The sequence below is a fragment of the Camelus dromedarius genome, chromosome X (genome assembly GCF_036321535.1).
Source record: "Camelus dromedarius isolate mCamDro1 chromosome X, mCamDro1.pat, whole genome shotgun sequence".
NCBI lineage: Eukaryota > Metazoa > Chordata > Mammalia > Artiodactyla > Camelidae > Camelus > Camelus dromedarius.
In genome coordinates, this window is record NC_087472.1 from 88,044,648 (window position 1) to 88,063,629 (window position 18,982).

Below are 18,982 nucleotides of genomic sequence, written 5' to 3' on the forward strand. Positions count from 1 at the left end.
GGTCTCGGAATACACATTAAATCATCCAAAAATTTTAAAACTTTTAACAGCATTGGAAACTAGGAATCTTTAATCTGCAAAGCTCAAAGAAGTATTTCTATTAACTAAAGTGTAAGTGAAGTGATGAGGCAGAATGTGATGTGGACAACAGAGATACAGAGGGAAAAAGAGACAATGAAAACTTTCACTCTTCTACCTGTTAAATTGCTTCACTCTCCCACTGAAAAAAAAAGAGAACTGCATCATCTGTCCTCCCCAATCTGCTCCATTAAATGCCTCTCATTCTACAATTAGTCCTGTTCTGAGTTGAGAGAGCTGTGCCAATGGTTTCCTTAGCAGAATATAGTTCTTTATTTACCATCTCTGCTAATGAAAGAAAAAAATAATTTCTAAGAATATTCAGAAAATCTCTTCCTCTTAGGCATATAACCAGGCAGTGAAACCAAGATATCCTTCCTTAGATCAGAAAACTTATATAAAACTGATATAATTACAAAATAGCAACAATAAGAACTATTTTGCGCTAGTTAGGGGATAGGCTAATCAGTTATCCCTTTGTTTTGCAAATTATGAAAATAATTCCAATAGCAATCATGTGGCTATTGTGAGAAAGGAAAGGAGAATTCACTAACTGAGACCTGATAATGACATACCACCAAAGTTTTAATCTTCTATTGCATGGATGGCACGAATTGCAGAAAACAACAAGAATAACAAAACAAAACAAAAACCCAATCTTTTAGAGAAAGATGCACCACATGAAGTAAAATTAATTTTAGGAAGTGATACTCTCTTTTGTTCTCACTAAGAATGTTGAAAGCTATGATGAAAACACAAGAAACTATGACCAAAATTGAGTTGATTTTAGTCAGGGAGAAGAATAGAGTGCAGTGAGACAAGGAAACATGGCAAAAGATTTAATATTGCAGATTGAAATTCAGTCTTAGAAACAATGAAGTGTAGTGATAATGTTGCAGAAACTGAATCCATCATGTGAAATACAAACAAAGTACACTTTCCCTGGATACAGAATAACAGAAAAAGAAGACGACAATTACTAACCATAAGACAAGACATGGGGAAGATAGAATGAGAAAGTTTATATTCCTAAGGAGGAGACCAAAATTGAAGGACAATGAAAGAAAATCAATATACAATATAATTTAAGAAAACATTATACAATTGAAGAAAGGTTAGACTTATAAGACAAATTGTTTACCAAGAAAATACATTTCATCCTAATGAATTTATAAGGCATTTTAAGAAAAAATTAATAATTCTACAATCAAGGAGGCAGAAAATAACAGTTTTTCTCCAGAGAATAAAAAATGAGCTTTGCAACTTTTGCAACAACAAATGTAGAAGAGAATAAAGTAAAATTCACAATATTCTGAGACAGAAAGGAAGTAAAACATATTTATATGGCAGGTGGTTTGTTAACATGCGTGTAGGGCAGGGAAAGTGAACCACCCATGTTCTCTCATAAAAACATTTGAAGATATATTCTAGCCAGCATAAATATGAATTATTTATTAATTTATTCATTAAATATTTAGTGATATTTATCTGTAGTACCATTATTATAGTCAGACATTATGCTAGGCACTGAGGATAAAAATGTGGGCCAAATTTTATATGGTACTAGGAAATGATACTTGTACTTATGCATTTCTGAAGAGTATATAACAGGGAGATAGGACTTACAGAGGGAATCTCTGGAAATGTGTTTTTAAGATTATATTCATATTCTTTGCAATTGGTAGAATTTGCCTGAAAATCACTTAGGCCTGGTGTTTACCATTTTACATGTTAGAATACTGATTCAATTTATTTGTCATAAGACAATGTTTTTGAATCAATTTTTATAACTTATTTTCTAAGGAAGTTGACTATTTTGTCTAAATATGCTAGGTTATTATCATAAAATTCTTCATTGTTTTCTCTTTGTAATCTTAGTTTTATCTCTACTTATGTCTTTTACCCTTTTCTTCCCTCATAGTGTGTTATGCCATTGTCTCTGTGTTATCTTTGTCTTGCTGTTTCTCTTTATTTTTTATCTGTTTTGAATTTTGTGAATTTTCGGTCTTCTGTTTATTATCTTCTAACTTCTGTATTTGGTTCATGCTGTTCTTCATATACTATTCTGTCTATATTGTGTTTTTAAAAAATTCTTATGTTTTTTCCTATTTGTCAAAATTTCATGTAACTCTTAGATCTAGATGTCCAATTGATTCAGTTTATTTTATCTTACCTTATTTTGGCAAGAATATTTTATAAGTAATGCCATGCAATTCCTATTGATTATTTTACCTTACATATGAATTTCCTGAATAATGATCTGGTTGCCTAAGTAAAATCCTACGAGATTAACATTGAGGGATTAAGTGTAATTAGGATATTAAGTGTAATTATCAATTTTAAGAGATTTAATATATTCCAGTATTCATTCTTCTTTTTGAAGCTCAAATGGTACCATCTTTGGCTAATGGGAATCTCTTTAAGTTGCCTCCTGTGTCCTTTTATAGTTTGCAACAGTCTAAGTGTAGGATTTTAGAAATGACAAGATGACCTGGCTCATGTTGGCTATTTCTGGTTACAGCTTGGAAATAGATGTATCTTTAAGGAGCCCTGGTAGTTCTTGTTAGTGGAAAATAATATTAGGAAGTTATATCTGGGTGGTAGATTTGCATTTTATACTAGGTTATTACAGTTTCTCAGGCATTTCAGGGGAGAGCTAAAACACATAAATTTTATTTGTTTTAGAAGGAGAAAAATAAATTTTACCTTTTCATGCTACCAGGAGAGGAGTCCATATGGCATTGTCCTCGGTTCCTGTCAGAAAGGCAAACTTTCACAATGTTCGAAGCCCTTGATGTACTGCAAATGAATGAGGAGGATGTGCTTCAATTCCTTGCTGCGGAAACCTACTCAGGTGGCACCAACCTCGACTTTCAAATGGAACAGTACATCTACAAAAAGAAAAGTGACGGCATCTACAGCATAAATATGAAGAGAACCTTGAAGAAGTTTTTGCTGGCGGCTTGTGCCACTGTTGCCACTGAAAATCCGGCTATCAGTGCCATGTCCTTCAGGAATACTGGTCAGCCGGCTGTGCTGAAACTTGTAGCTGCCTCTGGGGCCATTTCTATTGCTGGCCACGTCACTCCTGAAAGCTTCACTAACCAGATACAGGCAGCGTTCCGGGAACCTCGACTTCCGATGGTTACTGTTCCCAGGGTCGAACCCCAGCCTCTCACAGAGGCATCTTAAGTTAACTTGTCTATTATTTTTCTGTGTAACACGGACTCCCCTCTGTGCTTTGTGGACATTGCCACCCCATGTAGCAACAAGGGGAGCGCCCTCAGTGGGTCTGATATGGCGGCGGCTGGTCCCAGAGGTTCTGCGCATGTGCAGCACCATCTCCCGCGGGAACTCACGGGAGTTCGTACCTAATCTCTCCTTCCAGAGAGATCCTGAAGAGACTGAAAAGAAGGAGCAGGCCACTGCTGAAAATTTTGTGAGGAAGGAGGAATTTCAGGGTGAATGGACCTCTCTAGCTCTTGAGTTTCCTGCTACCCAACTCGAGGTTGCAGACTGGTCTGAAGGCACACGGGTGCCCTCTGTGCCTAGTCAGCGTTTCTGTAGTGAAGTCTAGTCTGCAGCGCCGGCTGCTCAAGCCACCAAGTGGATGGGAAAGACCGCTAGTGGTCTTAGGTTGTTCTTCCACAGGCTCTTCAACAGAAAATGGAAATATAAAGTTGATGGAAAAGAATATTTCTAAAAAAGTAAGTAAGTCAATAAATTCCAAGTTCATAATACTGATTTCCCAAGTTTAACTGGAGATTATAGAAATTTTTTTTAACGTATTTGATTTATATCTTTATCTTGTCTTTTATACTGGAAATGTCAGTTCCTAATGACATAAGTGTAAGTACTTATATGCTTTAATCTACTCTGTGTGTAGTGGAGTGTGTGTGTGTGTGTGTGTGTGTTCATAATACTTTAAGAATTATATCAACATTAAACTTAATAATAGGACCACTAGCTGCTACTTAAAATTCTGTGATCCTTTTTCTGGTCCCACTTAAGTATATAAAGGCAACATTCTATTTTTAAATTCACTGAGATAAATATCTTTGCCATCATGCCACAAATTTGATATAAATTGAGGTTAGTGAGTTTCAACTTGTCTTTTATTTTAGAAATTGCTTCACTTTTTTCTATTTTATTTAATGTTATCTTTTGCATGTATAAAAAATGAAGATGTGTTAAGGTCAAAACTATAAAACAAGACACATGAAAATATCTAGTTTTTATTCTTGTTCTTCCCATGTCGATGTCGCGATACCATGTACACATACACACCATATGCGGAGAGAGCTGATGGCTACTCTGAAGGTTTATTAAGTTGTACAGCCTTATATAGCAAAGAAGAATGACAAGGGAAATGGTTAACAGGCAGCGTCTGGCTCAAGGTCAGAAGACCCTTTATGTTTTGGTAAATCATTTTTGTGTTGGCACCAGCGAGCTTTACAACTTATCAGGGTGGAACGTTGAGAAACGGCTGCTTCACAATATTCTTCTTGGACTCAGGAGGATGTGCCTGTCTTAGGTTGCCCCCCTCTGGGGATCTTACCCATTCTTGGCTAACCAGCATTCTCACCTCTGAGTCTGCAGTTTTCTATAACTTGTTTACCATTCCGGCTCAAGGCTCGTTCCTTCATTCCCACAGCCAACATTTCCCCCTTTTTTATTTTTTAGAGCCAAAAAACAATCATGTTGTGTAGAGGCTAGAAGCCCCAACATAGCCAATGTTTGTTTTTGAGCCTGTTGTTTACGCAACTGACATATACACTGTAACATTCACGGGATAGCAACGCCGAGGAGGCAAAAAAAGCCTTACATTGAGAAAGATTCGTAAATTTAGTTTTGAGAACCAATTTTTTGGCTTGAGCCAATATAAGCCATTTTGCATTTGCTCACTCTAAAAGTACATATAAACTTTGTTCATTAGACCAGGTTTTGTTAAGTGTTACTGGCAACCAGACATGAGCTTTTTTTTTTTTCAATACCATAACAAAGGACACATTTTTAGAGGTTACATTCGCATTGGATAAACAGAGTATTAAAAAGGGCGAGGGTAAATTAACCATATACAATTGATTAACAGTAATATTAGGCCTGTTAGGCCCTTACACCAAGATATATGGATGTGTAATACATATCATAACAGAATTGGAAACATTTTGTTTCAGTTTTATAGAGTATTTACCAGAATGGTTGTTATAGTGGCCATGATAAAGAACTCTGTTAATAAAAGGCAACCTTAACCTCTAAATTGTTTTATGTATAGGACTAAAAGTTGTATTTCCATCCATGAGTTATAGTATAGGCCTGGATAAACTGTTTACTCCATGTGATGGGTGCTGTGGAATTTGTATTGAATTGTATGGTGACGTTGTTACTGCTTAAATGTCCGTGAGGTTCCCAACTTAGTAGAGTCACGTTAAAAATGGAGCTTTTTTTAGGTTGAGGAATTTGACAAGGAGTCCATTGTACTGAGTAGAACTTACATTTCCAGTCCGGTTTTGGTCAGCAAATGGGTATAGGAGGAACTTGAGAGGCATTCACAAATGTTTCAGAGGATGTGGATATGGCAGTAATAACTGTAAGGTTTGTTATAGTGTTTCCCTTTTTAGGTTGGTAATATAAATACAATTGAGCTTGTAACTGTATGCAAGGAGAATTACTTGTGTTATTAAATTGGATGCATATACGAGGATTATAAGAGTACAGGATCAAAAAATCGTTGCTGCGCAGATAATTTCCAGTACTGGTCACCAGTGGGACCCATGTTTCACCTGTTTACTCAGAATCATTAGAGGCAAGAGGGGGATCTGCATGCCACCAAGTTAAAGGTGTGAATAAAGGAGGGTTTAGAACATAAGCCCAATAAGATAGATTAAGCTCAGCATGCAAGCATGCAAAGAAGAAAGAAGTAAGTATAAGGGTATAGAACCATACTTTACCCATCTTCAGCTGTTCTTTTCAGTGAACTTCTTAACACTCTTCTGGGGTACCCACTTTAATTTAGCACCTGTATCAATACATAAAGACCCCCTCTCCCAACATTTTACATCAAAAGGCCCTTCCCAAATATCAGTAAATGTTTTTTTTTTTATTTACACCTTAACTCCTTTTACATCTAAAGGTGGGTTTATAAACTTTCTAGCTGGTGTCAATCTACCTAGTCCTCAATTTAAAAAATTAAGTGTAAAAAGTGCATGATGTAATATATTATGGCTTTTTTGTATTCTATAATTATTCCTCCCTTTTAATTTATGCAAACAAGATTTTAATGTTTGATGACATTGTTTAACAATAGTTTGACCAGTGGAATTATAAGGAATACCAGTAGTATGATCAATTTTTTTTTAATTTTGACAAAACTGTGAAATAATCTTTGCAGAAAACTCAGGACCATTGTCAGTTTTAATCTTGTGGAGCTTGCCTAAAACACTAAAAGCAGATAATCAATGTCGAATGATGTTGTGGGCATTACATTTAGTATGTAATGTGGCATATATAAAATTAGAAAAAATGTTTACAGAAACTATGATATATTTTAAATGCCCAAAGGAGGGAAATAAGATGGTGTCTGTTTGCCAAATTTGATTACTCTGAATACCTCTTGCATTAATGTCCTTTAAATTATAATTTGGTTTAGCAATTGTAAATTGATTACATTGTGAGTATGTCTGTATGATTTGTTTGTCTTTTAGTTATATCATAAATAGCTCTTAAGGCCTGGACATCCTCATTTTTTGTAAAATATTTTTGGAATTGGCTGGCAGTACACGGTAAATGTATATTTTGAGGATCTTGTCCCATTAATTGTAAACAGCCATGTCGAGTTTTGTTTATGATATCAGTATAGACATGGTAAGTAGTGGTTAAGGCCCAAGTTAATGAGTGAGACAAATAAACTCACTCTAATAAGAATAAAGTGTCTCTTTTTTGTGTAAGCACCCCTGTAGGTGTTTGAGGTGTATTTAAAACAATAAGAATAATAGGTAATTTAGGTTGTAACTGCTGTAAAAATTGACAATTTAAAGCTTTATTAACCCTTTAAAATTTTTTGATAGCTTCAGGGGTTAATGTATGTAATGAGGCAGGTTTTTTATCTCCTTTTAACAATTGAAATAAATGATGTAATTGGACTGTAGGAATTTCTAAAAAAGGTTTGATTTAGTTAATATGTTCTAGCAATTGTTGTAATTGAACTAATGTTATGCAAGGCTTGATATTTAATTTTATATTGTGTGGCCTAATAGTTTGTGCGTTAATAGTCACCGCAAGAAACTCTCAAGGTTGCATTTTTTGTACTTTATCTTGAGCAACAAAAAAGCTTTTAGTTTGTAAAAATGTAACAGTTTTTTGAAATAATAGGAGATTAGGTTTGTCTTTCATAGCCAGTAAAATATCATCCATATAATGAAAACAGCTTTGTGCAAAGTTAATGAGAAAAAACAATTTTTATGTCAATAACAATTAAGGGCCAAGAGTCAGAAATAAGTGAAGGATTGGGTAGCCCCTTTTGTAAGGGTCCCATAAGTTGCATTATAGCGTTCATAGCATGTAAATCTTGTAATAACCTCCATTTTTCTGATTTTTTTTTATTACAAAACCAGGTGTGTTTTAAGGACTAGTAGAAGGTTTCAAATGACCCAGCTCTAGTTGTAGCCAATTTTTGTAATGCTTGTAGTTTTTCTTTAGGAAGGGGCCATTGCTCCACCCAAACAGGTTTCTGGTGGGTCCGTGTTAGAGCAATGGGAATAATATTTGGGATAGTAGCAGCAGCCTCTATTAAAAAGGATCAATCTTTAAGGTTAGGTTTTACTGAGCAAGAAGGTCCTTGCCCCATAGAGTGCAGGGTATTAGTAATACAAAAGGAGTTACAAAGGCCATTTTATTTTTAGGCCCTTGGACCTTTAGTGGGTGAGAACTTATTTTAGGTCTCATTAGTCTATAAACTCCTTAAACAGTAACATCAGATTTGTGTTTTTGCCAATCAGGAGGCTGATGAAAACTAGAAATAATAGTTTTGTTCACTCCTGTGTCCAATAACCTTGTAAATTGCTTTTTTTGTATTGAAACTGTTAATATAGGTCTGTTACTGGTTAATGAACGTGTCCAAAAAGCTTGCTGTCCTGTCCAAAGCCCTTATCTCCTCTATTGTTTTTAGCAAATTTTTGAGCAGGTACATAAGGTATTAAAATAATTTGAGCAATTTGAGATTGCTTAGGAATAATGTAATAAGAAGAGGCACAAACCATAATTTTAATTTCTCCAGTATAATCATTATTAATAACACCAGGTAAAACTGTTAACCCTTTTAAGCCCACAGATGATCTCCCTATTAACACTCCAAAATACCCAGAAGGTAAAAGTCCCCAGACTCCAGTAGAGATTAAGTAGGTTTTATTACTGTCACTTATCAACTCATTATCAATAGTATCTAAACTTGTGCTCCTGGGGGAAGCTGCAATGAGGTAAGAAATGGTGGGATGGGACTTTGGCTGACAGCGATTTCCTATATTTGTTTTTGAGGGGCACCTGGGAGGGTGCCCCAATTTGAAATAGCCTTTAAATAAATCCTCTGTTGTACTGTCAGCTGCTGTCCCATGGTTGGTTTGCGGTGTGCCTGATAGGCTGAAAATCCGCGATATAAATTTTTCCCCTTATTTACATGTAGTCGCCGCACTGATACCACGTCGGGGTCACCAAATGTCACTGTCGCGATACCATGTACACATACACACCATATGCGGAGAGAGCTGATGGCTACTCTGAAGCTTTATTAAGTTGTACAGCCTTATATAGCAAAGAAGAATGACAAGGGAAATGGTTAATAGGCAGCGTCTGGCTCAAGGTTAGAAGACTCTTTATGTTTTGGTAAATCATGTTCATGTTGGCACCAGCGAGCCTTACAGCTTATCAGGGCAGAATGTATGAGAAACAGCTGCTTAACAATATTCTTCTTGGACTCAGGCGGCTGTGCCTGTCTTAGGTTGCCCCCCTCTGGGGATCTTACCTGGCCTTGGCTAACCAGCCGTCTCACCTCTGAGTCTGCAGCTTTTTATAACTTGTTTACCATTCCAGCCCAAGGCTCGTTCCTTTGTTCCCACAGTCAGGGGCCAACATTCCCACTATTTCTCTTTTGTCTTCTTCCAATTTAAAGTTTACTATTTCTTTTAATTAAGTTTTGGTTTATCGTTTCATTTTTTTTTAAATATTAGCTAATATGTTTGTACATGTGTATCAGTGTGTGTATGAGTTCCCAAACTTTTGTTACCCAAAAGGTACCCTAAAGGGTGTGACATATTTGTTTCATTCTTTTTTACAACTGTTTTGCTTTTGCAATTACTAGGGAAATAAATAGCATTGTGCATAAAGTCATTTCATGTTTCTGTGAGTATGTCTTAGGAATAGATTCTTAAAAGTGGGATTTCTGGGTCAAAGAATAAATGCATGTGTAGTTTTTCTAATTAATAATTTGCTGATGTCAAATTCTTAGAGCTGGTATGGGTTTGCATTTCCATAAGCAATGTATGAAAGTGATTGTTCTCTCACAGTCTTAACAACAGACTATGTTATCAAAGTGCTCTGTTTTGCCAAGGTTAGAAATGATACATCAGTGTAGTTTCTATTTGTATTTCTCTTATATAATTTATGTAATTCATGTGTTTAAGGGCCATTGCTGATTCTTTTTCTGTGAACTGTTTTTCATATCATTTGTCTATTTTTTCCCTAAAGTGTTGGGACTTTTTCCTTTTCTTTTTTAGAAGTTCTTTATATAATAGCAATATTTGACCTCTATGTGTGATATAAGATGCAAATATTTTATCCAACTTTGTCATTTGTTCCCCTCCCTCCCTCCTTTCCTTCATCCATTCCTTCTTATTTATTTATACCATGTTGTGTTGATACAGGGTATGGTTATGATCACATGGCTTGAACCAGAAAGGACAGATAATGCTACCCACCTAGCACGAATGCTGGCTCCTGATCTAACCATGGGAGGGACTAAGTTTCCCATGGATTAGTGATGCTTAAAAGCTGCACAGCTCATGTGTGAGGACCTATGTCCAGAGTCTGAGGCCTAGCCTGAAATATTTCTTCATTGCCCTGGAATTCAGTGGCAACAGAAAACATGCACACCTGTTATTGCTCCTATTTCCATGGGTTTTCCTTGATAAACATGGCATGTCTGGTGTGTGGGCTTCTAGCCAGATAGATTTTAAACATGACAACAGGGATAATAAATACTGATAATGCCTGGATTAGTTTCTATAAATTTACTTTTAATTTTATATTTGTTTCATTTCCTCTGAGCTTCTTTTCTCATTTCTTGGTTTTTTGTTTTGTTTATGTGGAGATTGAGCTATGTTCACTTTTTTTTTAACATATTTTTCCTTCTATTGGTTTTGGAAGAAAATTACAGCAATTTTCTTTTACTGGTTATAGTTGATAGATTATCCTGAATATATATTTAACACAATTTAAAGTTAATAATTCAAATACCTACTGACCAAAGCAAGTATTTTAGAACTCTCTTACCATCCCAGTTTTGATATGAGTTATATTGTATTGAGCATTGGCCCTTTTTGGAGTGCCACATATTAGAGTTTTTGTTGCTTATTTTAAGTGGAGAGGATATAGCTCAGTGGTAGAGTGTGTGCATAGCATGCACAAGGTTCTGGGTTCAATTCCCAGTACTTCCATATAAATAAATACCTAATTACCTCCCCACCCCTGCAAAAAAAAAAAAAAAACCCAAACAAAAAATAATTTTTAAAAAAATTCTTATTTTATATGGAAAATACTTGTTAGATGTGTCTACATTTTTGTCTTTCATTTTCCCCATTGTCAAGCATTCTTGTCAAATCTTCTAGAAGTTCCTTCACTGCAGGCTTATATATGGTAAAATCTCGCTGTTTTCATGTATTTTAAACTGTTGTTGTTTTCTCCTTTTTGAAAGACAGCTTTGCTAGGCACACACTATTAGGCTGATAATAATTTTTTTCTTCCACAATTTGAAAATGATATTCCCCTATCTCACTTCCATCATTGCTGTTAAGTATTTGTTTTTCTTTTGTTTTGTTTTGTTTTTTCGTGAGTTTAACTCTCATTTCTCTCTAGTAAGCTATCTTTTCTAAGTGCTTTTTAAATTTTTCTATTCATCTTTGGGATTCTTCAATGTTACTCTAAATGTATCTAGGAATCGATTTCTATTGCTTCTTGACTATATTTAGTGTCTGTGCTTTCCAACCACCCGTTCAATCTTCATTTCCTTGCAGTTTCATCACTCTTCCAATACTCTCTTCAACCCCATCACTCTGCCAAATTAGCTCACTCAAGTCACCATGCTCCACCAAATTAACAATACAGTGTCTTTTTCTTGGTACTTGACCTTCTTTATACTTTGTTTATCCATTTGTTCTTAAAATCTTTTTTCTTTGGTTATTGGATGTGGTAGGCAAAATTCTAAATATGCCTCCAGCCCTAGATTCCTCCCCCTTGATTATTCAAACACTAATCTAGGGATTGTTGTGAAGGGATCTTGTAGATGTAATCAAACTTTCAGGTCAGTTGACCTTAAAATACAAAGATTATCCAAATGGGCCTGACTCAATCAAGTGAGCCCTTTAAAACAGAGTTTTCTCCAGCTGGTTGAAGAAAGGGAAATCAGAGTGATTCAAAGTGTGAGAAGGAATCAACTCACCATTGCTTGTTTAAAAATGGAGTGGAGGGTAGGATAGCACCTGTGAAGGAATGTGGGCAGCCGTAAGGTTGCAGAGAGAGGCCCCTGGCCAACAGCCAGCAAGAAAATGTGAACCTCAGTCCTACAGCTATAGAAAACTGAATTCTGCCAACAACTTGAATGGGCTCGTACCGAGATTCTCCCCAGAGTTTCCAGATAATAGACCAACCTGGCTGATACTTTGCTTTTAGACCATGAGGACTTGTGCCTTGCTGGACTTCTTACCAACATAACTGTGATGAAATAAATAGGTGTTGTTTTAGGCTGCTAAATTTGTAGTAGTTTGTTACATAGCATTTAAATGCTTAAAATTTTGCAAGAGAGAGAATCTTTAAGTGCTCTCACAACAAAAAAAAGTTTTTTCTTTCTTTTTTTTTTTTTGTTTCTTTTTGAGAAAAAGTTTTTAAATGTGGAGAGGTAATTTTAGGTTTATTTATTTGTTTAATTTTCTTTTAAACAGAGTTACTGGCAATTGAACCCAGGACCTTGTGCTTGTGCATGCTAGGCATGTACTCTATCACTGAGCTATACCCTTCCTCCAAATAATATTTTCCAAAAAGCATTAGAAAATTAATATCCTGGGCTGCCACACTCCTGGCTCTCCTCTGACCATTATGACCACTCTGTCTCTGGCTTATCTTTTGGATTCTCTTCCTCTGCCTGATCCTTAAACTTGTGTGTTTTCTAGAGATCTTCAGTCAATTACTATCTTTCTAATTTTGTCACTCAGAACAAGACAGTGCAGGCTATGCAAAAGTTCTTTCTCTTTCCATCTTCATTACTTGAAGAGGCAATTGACCTCGTTGTGTTGTGTCTAAATAGCATTTGCAAATTTTGAGTATTATCTCATAATTCTTCAGTTTAAAGAAAAATTAGGGTTAAATATAAAGAAAACAACCTTGTAACAATGTTTTAAATTTCACACTAAAACTTCACTTACAGTTTAATTGAATCCATAATTTTTAAAATTCTTCATGTCTGATTTCTTTTCCAGCCCATTCTGCCCCTATTGCCTGTTTGATAACATGTAGAATTTAACATTTTTATTATGACTATTTGTTGGTGGCTTTAAGTATATATGTCTCCTCTTCCCTAAAGGTGAAGAATTCTTAGGTTTTCGGGGAGGAGTTTAGAACCTCACCTGTTTTGAACCTCACTCCCAAAGAGAGCACAATTCTGGGAACATTATTAAAGTATATTTAATGCAAGTTTTCAGACTTACAGGGAGAAAATGAGAACTAAAAAGGTGGCTTCTGAGTAAAAGGAGAGATGGGGATGTGTTTGCAATAGTTTCTGCCCCATATTATCTTGAATTTCTCTCCGAGAAAAGTCTCTCTCTTGTCGAGTTTTAACTCCACAATACCAATGCCTTAGTAATACAAGAGAGAAAGAGGAGCATCATATTCTATTTGTTTACTTCTCTTACAATAAAATACATATATCTATGTCCAGCATCTCCTGTATATATCTACTCTGGCTATTTTCTTTTTGGCCTTATTAAGACACAGAGTTTTTCAAAGCAGAGTCCTTGGTTTGTTTTGACAGAGACAGCAAAGTAGACATTTGATAAATGCTAAATAATCAACACCTAAACATGCCTGCCAGAGCTGGCAGATCATTCCCATTTAACTTGCACTCTCTAATGCCCATGCCAGCCTGTGCACAGCTGGAATGTAATAAGCTCTTTCTCATGATAGATAAGGATACCCTGAGGGCCATGGGATGTAGAGACCTGAGGTCATATCTGGCTACTGTGCTCCTCCTTTGTCCCAAATCTGAATTTATTCATGATTGGTTTTGCCTGCTACTACAATCAGAAAAGCTAAGGAGGTCATATGGAAAGCAGAGGAGAAAGAGATGATGGATGTAGAAACAGTAGGAAATGATGAATGATCCTGTGGTCTCTCTGGGCAAGAAGTTTGAAAAGAATGCGTATGAAGGAGTAGATCTTCTTGTGCCCTGAATATATTGTCAAGAAATAAACTACTTAAAATGCACCTTTTTTAATGTTCTCATTTGTCTTTTCTACATATCTCAACATACTCTTTTGAAAAACAAAGTATCACAGCATGATTAAATATTAAAAATTCTCACACATAGAGTCTGTGGTGAAAATGTTACAAGTGATTATCATCAAAGGTATTTCAGGATATTATAATACAACTTAAATGAAAATGAAGGCCACGAACTGTAAGAATAGAGTGATTATAATAAGATGATAATACTAGCTACTGTTTATTAAACATTTTCTGCATGCTAGGCAGACTGCTAGGCAGTTTATATAAATTAATTTATTTACTATTTTTTAAAAATAGGGTTAGGTAGACAAATGATGAAATGGAGGAAAGACTTGCCAAAGGTCATAGAGCAAATATAATGTAAAGTTAAGTTTTTTTACCCATTTCTGTCTGACTCAAATTCTTAAAATCCTTGCTATAATGCCTCTCAAAAAAAGTTACTCTTGATTTTGAGTATATTCTTAGAAATTGGAGGGCTTTTGTTGAAGATTTATATTTTATTTGATACTATTTTCCTGGTGTCATCCTAAAAATTACTGTTTCAGAAATGGAGATGTGCTTTTGAACCACATTATTTTGCATTTACCTCCAATGTCTTATGTCAAATGATGTTATTGGATAAATTTTGAGAGGATAATATGAGGTGTATTTAAGGAAGTAACATGTCTATCAGGTTAGATTAAAAGTGAAGCTGACATAGATGAAAGGAATTAGTGTAAAAAAAAGGCTTCATTTTTCTAGGTAAAGTATTTTCAACTACCAGTTGAATACATGAATCAAGTTCAGCTTAACTACATTAAAAAAAAATATTGATGTTAAAAGAAGCAAGCACAAGGTCACACTTTTTTTTCTGTGTAATTCTGACAGTTTTTCTTTGTCATTCATCTAGTAATTTGAATGTCATGTTAATGGAGGCACTGGTTTACTTTTGTGGTGTTTAAATTGGTATCTTCTACATGAGAAGCGTATAATGACTCGTTTAAATAGGTAACATGTTTTAATAGGTAAAACGGAAATGTTACTATACTTTTTCTGATAGATATATTTTTTAAACATTTTTTATTGATTTATAATCATTTTACAATGTTGTGTCAAATTCCAGTGTTCAGCACAATTTTTCAGTTATTCATGGACATATACACACTCATTGTCACATTTTTTTCTCTGTGAGTTATCATAACATTTGTGTATATTTCCCTATGCTATACAGTGTAGTCTATTCTACAATTTTGAAATCCCAGTCTATCCCTTCCCACCCTCCACCCCCTGGTAACCACAAGTCTGTATTCTCTGTCTGTGAGTCTATTTCTGTCCTTTATTTATGCTTTGTTTTTGTTTGTTTGTTTGTTTTTGTTTTTGTTTTTTAGATTCCACATATGAGCGATCTCATATGGTATTTTTCTTTCTCTTTCTGGCTTACTTCACTTAGAATGACATTCTCCAGGAGCATCCATGTTGCTGCAAATGGCATTATGTTGTCGGTTTTTATGGCTGAGTAGTATTCCATTGTATAAATATACCACATCTTCTTTATCCAGTCACCTGTTGATGTTTTGGCTATTGTAAATAGTGCTGCTATGAACATTGGGGTGCAGGTGTCATCCTGAAGTAGATTTCCTTCTGGATACAAGCCCAGGAGTGGGATGACTGGGTCATAGGGTAAGTCGATTCCTAGTCTTTTGAGGAATCTCCACACTGTTTTCCATAGTGGCTGCACCAAACTGCATTCCCACCAGCAGTGTAGGAGGGTTCCCCTTTGTCCACAGCCTCTCCAGCATTTGTCATTTGTGGATTTTTGAATGACGGCCATTCTGACTGGTGTGAGGTGATACCTCATTGTAGTTTTGATTTGCGTTTCTCTGATAATTAGTGATATTGAGCATTTTTTCATGTGCTTTTTGATCATTTGTATGTCTTCCTTGGAGAATTGCTTGTTTAGGTCTTCTGCCCATTTTTGGATTGGGTTGTTTATTTTTTTCTTATTGAGTCGTATGAGCTGCTTATATATTCTGGAGATCAAGCCTTTGTCGGTTTCACTTGCAAAAATTTTCTCCCATTCCGTAGGTTTTCTTCTTGTTTTATTTCTGGTTTCCTTTGCTGTGCAGAAGCTTGTAAGTTTCATTAGGTCCCATTTGTTTATTCTTGCTTTTATTTCTTCTAGGAGAAAATTTTTGAGATGTATGTCAGATAATGTTTTGCCTATGTTTTCCTCTAGGAGGTTTATTGCATCTTGTCTTATGTTTAAGTCTTTAATCCATTTTGAGTTGATTTTTGTATATGGTGTAAGGGAGTGTTCTAGCTTCATTGTTTTACATGCTGCTGTCCAGTTTTCCCAACACCATTTGCTGAAGAGACTGTCTTTATTCCAATGTATATTCTTGCCTCCTTTGTCCAAGATGAGTTGACCAAAAGTTTGTGGGTTCATTTCTGGGCTCTCTATTCTGTTCCATTGGTCTATATGTCTGTTTTGGTACCAATACCATGCTGTCTTGATGACTGTAGCTCTATAGTATTGTCTGAAGTCTGGGAGAGTTATTCCTCCAGCCTCTTTCTTTCTCTTCAGTAATGCTTTGGCAATTCAATATATTTTAAATGTGGTAAAATGAAGAGATATCTTTAAAGAATATGCATATTTTATCTAAATCTTTATAGCTCTTATGTCTAGTGAATTTTGAAGATAGGAATCTTGTAATTTTCTGAGAGAATAAAAGATTTGTGGAAAGTTCTGAACAAATACCTAGTATATAATATGTTTTGATAGCCATCTTTAAAGAGATCTTGGACAGATAGGATTTCAGTTTTCTCTGTTAAATGGCTCTTCACAGAAGGTTTGGTGTCAACACAGGGAGCCAGTTCTAGAGAGTTTGGACCTGAAACTAGAGGTACTCACTGGAGGAGAAGTTGCTGGTCAGGTGAAGAAGGTCAGCCAGACAGAACATTCATTTATCTTGAGATAAATTGACAGGTGACTGGTTAGCCTGAGGAGGTTCAGTAAGAGTGACAAAGCTAGCATACAGGGCACAAAAAACAGGGACCTACAGGGAAGAATATATTTGAGGTGTGGTGAGCAGACATGTCAAGAGGTGTGAGGAAACAGGAAGCCAGACCTAAAACATGGAGTTTTAAGTTCAGAATCACATCTTAAAGAGGCAAAGACAGGGGCATGAGAAAATGAAAATTCCATTTGTGAAGTCACTGATGTGCTGGGTTGCTTATCAAGATCAGGACTAATATCAGAGTCCAGATAGGAAACCGAGTCATAAGGTGAGACTTGATCCCAAGAAGAAATCAAGTTACTAGAAATGGAACATAAAGTAGAATTACAGGAGCAGCCAGATCAACTTAAGTATAGATAGAAATCACGACTACCCTCTTCAAAAAGGCTTGAAATCTTTCTAAAACTGAGACAAGGCCTACATGTTGGCATTAGTCACTATAGGCAGAGTTTTTTTTTTAAAGTCTTCTGGGCGTAATAAACCCAAGAGATTAGAGTAAGTTTTCACTTTAGGATGGGTATGTAAGGCAACAAGAATATAATTCACTTTGGTTTTAGTTGAGTTTAAGTAATCATTTTCACTATTAGCAACACATAAATTATAGAGGTAAAACATAGGTAGAAAGAGCTACAACTCAACAAACCAAATTGGTAGAACTATAGAGAGGAAGAGTACAAGAATATCCAAAAGGTAACACTGAAACACCTTTAAAGATTATGCTCTGACTTATAAAAGCAGTAGTGATTTGATTAGCCTGATAGTTTGCTGCTTTAAGGAAAACATTTCTCAACCTTGTATTCAAGAACTGGGCTGGGGGACTGGAGATTTTACTTTTATTTTTGATTTATTCACTATCTAGATATGAGAACTCTTTGGGTCTTCGAGTCATTCCTTCCTAAACAATAAATAAATGAAACAAGATCTTCTAGAACTATCTAGTTAATTCTCTATTTAAGGAAAATTTTTGTAATAATACACACTTTCTATAGAACTTTGAAAATAGTATGTTAGTAAAAAAGTTGAATCATCACCTTAAAATTTTGATCTCATAGTTGCTTCTCAATTACACCACACACAAAGATTATAATCACCATCAACAGAGATGCCTTTGAACATGAAGTCCAGTGATAAATAGTTATAATTTCACAAATATCACCCCATTCTTCAAACCCTAATAATTTTAGTTCCCATTGTGGACTTTAGATTCTAATTTGTATTTTTTATTAAGTCTCTTCCAACAAAAATGAGATAAGCAAGTATATTATTTTAAAGTAGGAGCAATAATATAAATTTGCACATTTTGTAACTTTAATGCACAAACCAACTCATTTAGTTTGATAAGCATAGGTGGATTTTTGTTTTAACTTCAACCAATACAGAATTTTATGTCCCTTTAAAAAAGGAAAATAAATAAATCAGTAGTACTAGGGGATTTTGTACAATTAGGGAAAGAAATGCTGACACAGCTAGCATTGAGGATGTGGTGCTGGGATCATGTTGACATACATGTCACTTTTCCTTCGCCTCTCAGAGCCACTGAATTGCTGTTGCTTGCCCATGGAAACTCAGTTGTCTCCCATGCTAATACCTGCTCTTCTATAGCTTAATGAGCTTAACCACCCAAGACAAACATATATATTTGTTCTTCAAATGAATTCATGGCAGACATTTGCATGCAAGTGAGGCCCAATCTCTGAATTCCTTACTTTCTTTAAATAACCCATATATATTTTATGTGCTCCCTTTATTCTTACTGCCCTCAGGCCCCAAATGGGCTAAATCATGTATGTTTTAAAAAAAAAAACACTTCAAACTGGCTTTGCTCAAACCTAAGAGACATGATCATACTCAAATTTTCCAATTCTAAAATATCTTAACACCTTAAAACCTAACACTTTGACTTGTTCATCTTTCATAGTCTAAAGATGTTTTGGCATTGGAGGGAAAAATGTCTGAATAAATTTTGCAGTTTTAATAAGAAAGGGCTTTGTGTGAGGTGAAAATAAGAAAAACTGATCACCATGATATCACATTATAAAGTGCTATGGAAATGTAAATTATTTTATTTTATATTATTTTAAGGTCTTGGCATCCTGCACACATGAAATCCACAACACAAAGCAGATCACCTAGGTGTATGGAGA

The 18,982-nt window shown here is 35.3% G+C and overlaps 1 pseudogene; it reads left to right on the top strand.

The window, feature by feature from the left end:
* The first annotated feature begins 2,856 nt into the window (after positions 1-2,856).
* Positions 2,857-3,655, top strand: LOC105089413 (small ribosomal subunit protein uS2-like; annotated as a pseudogene).
* The last annotated feature ends 15,327 nt before the right edge of the window (positions 3,656-18,982 follow it).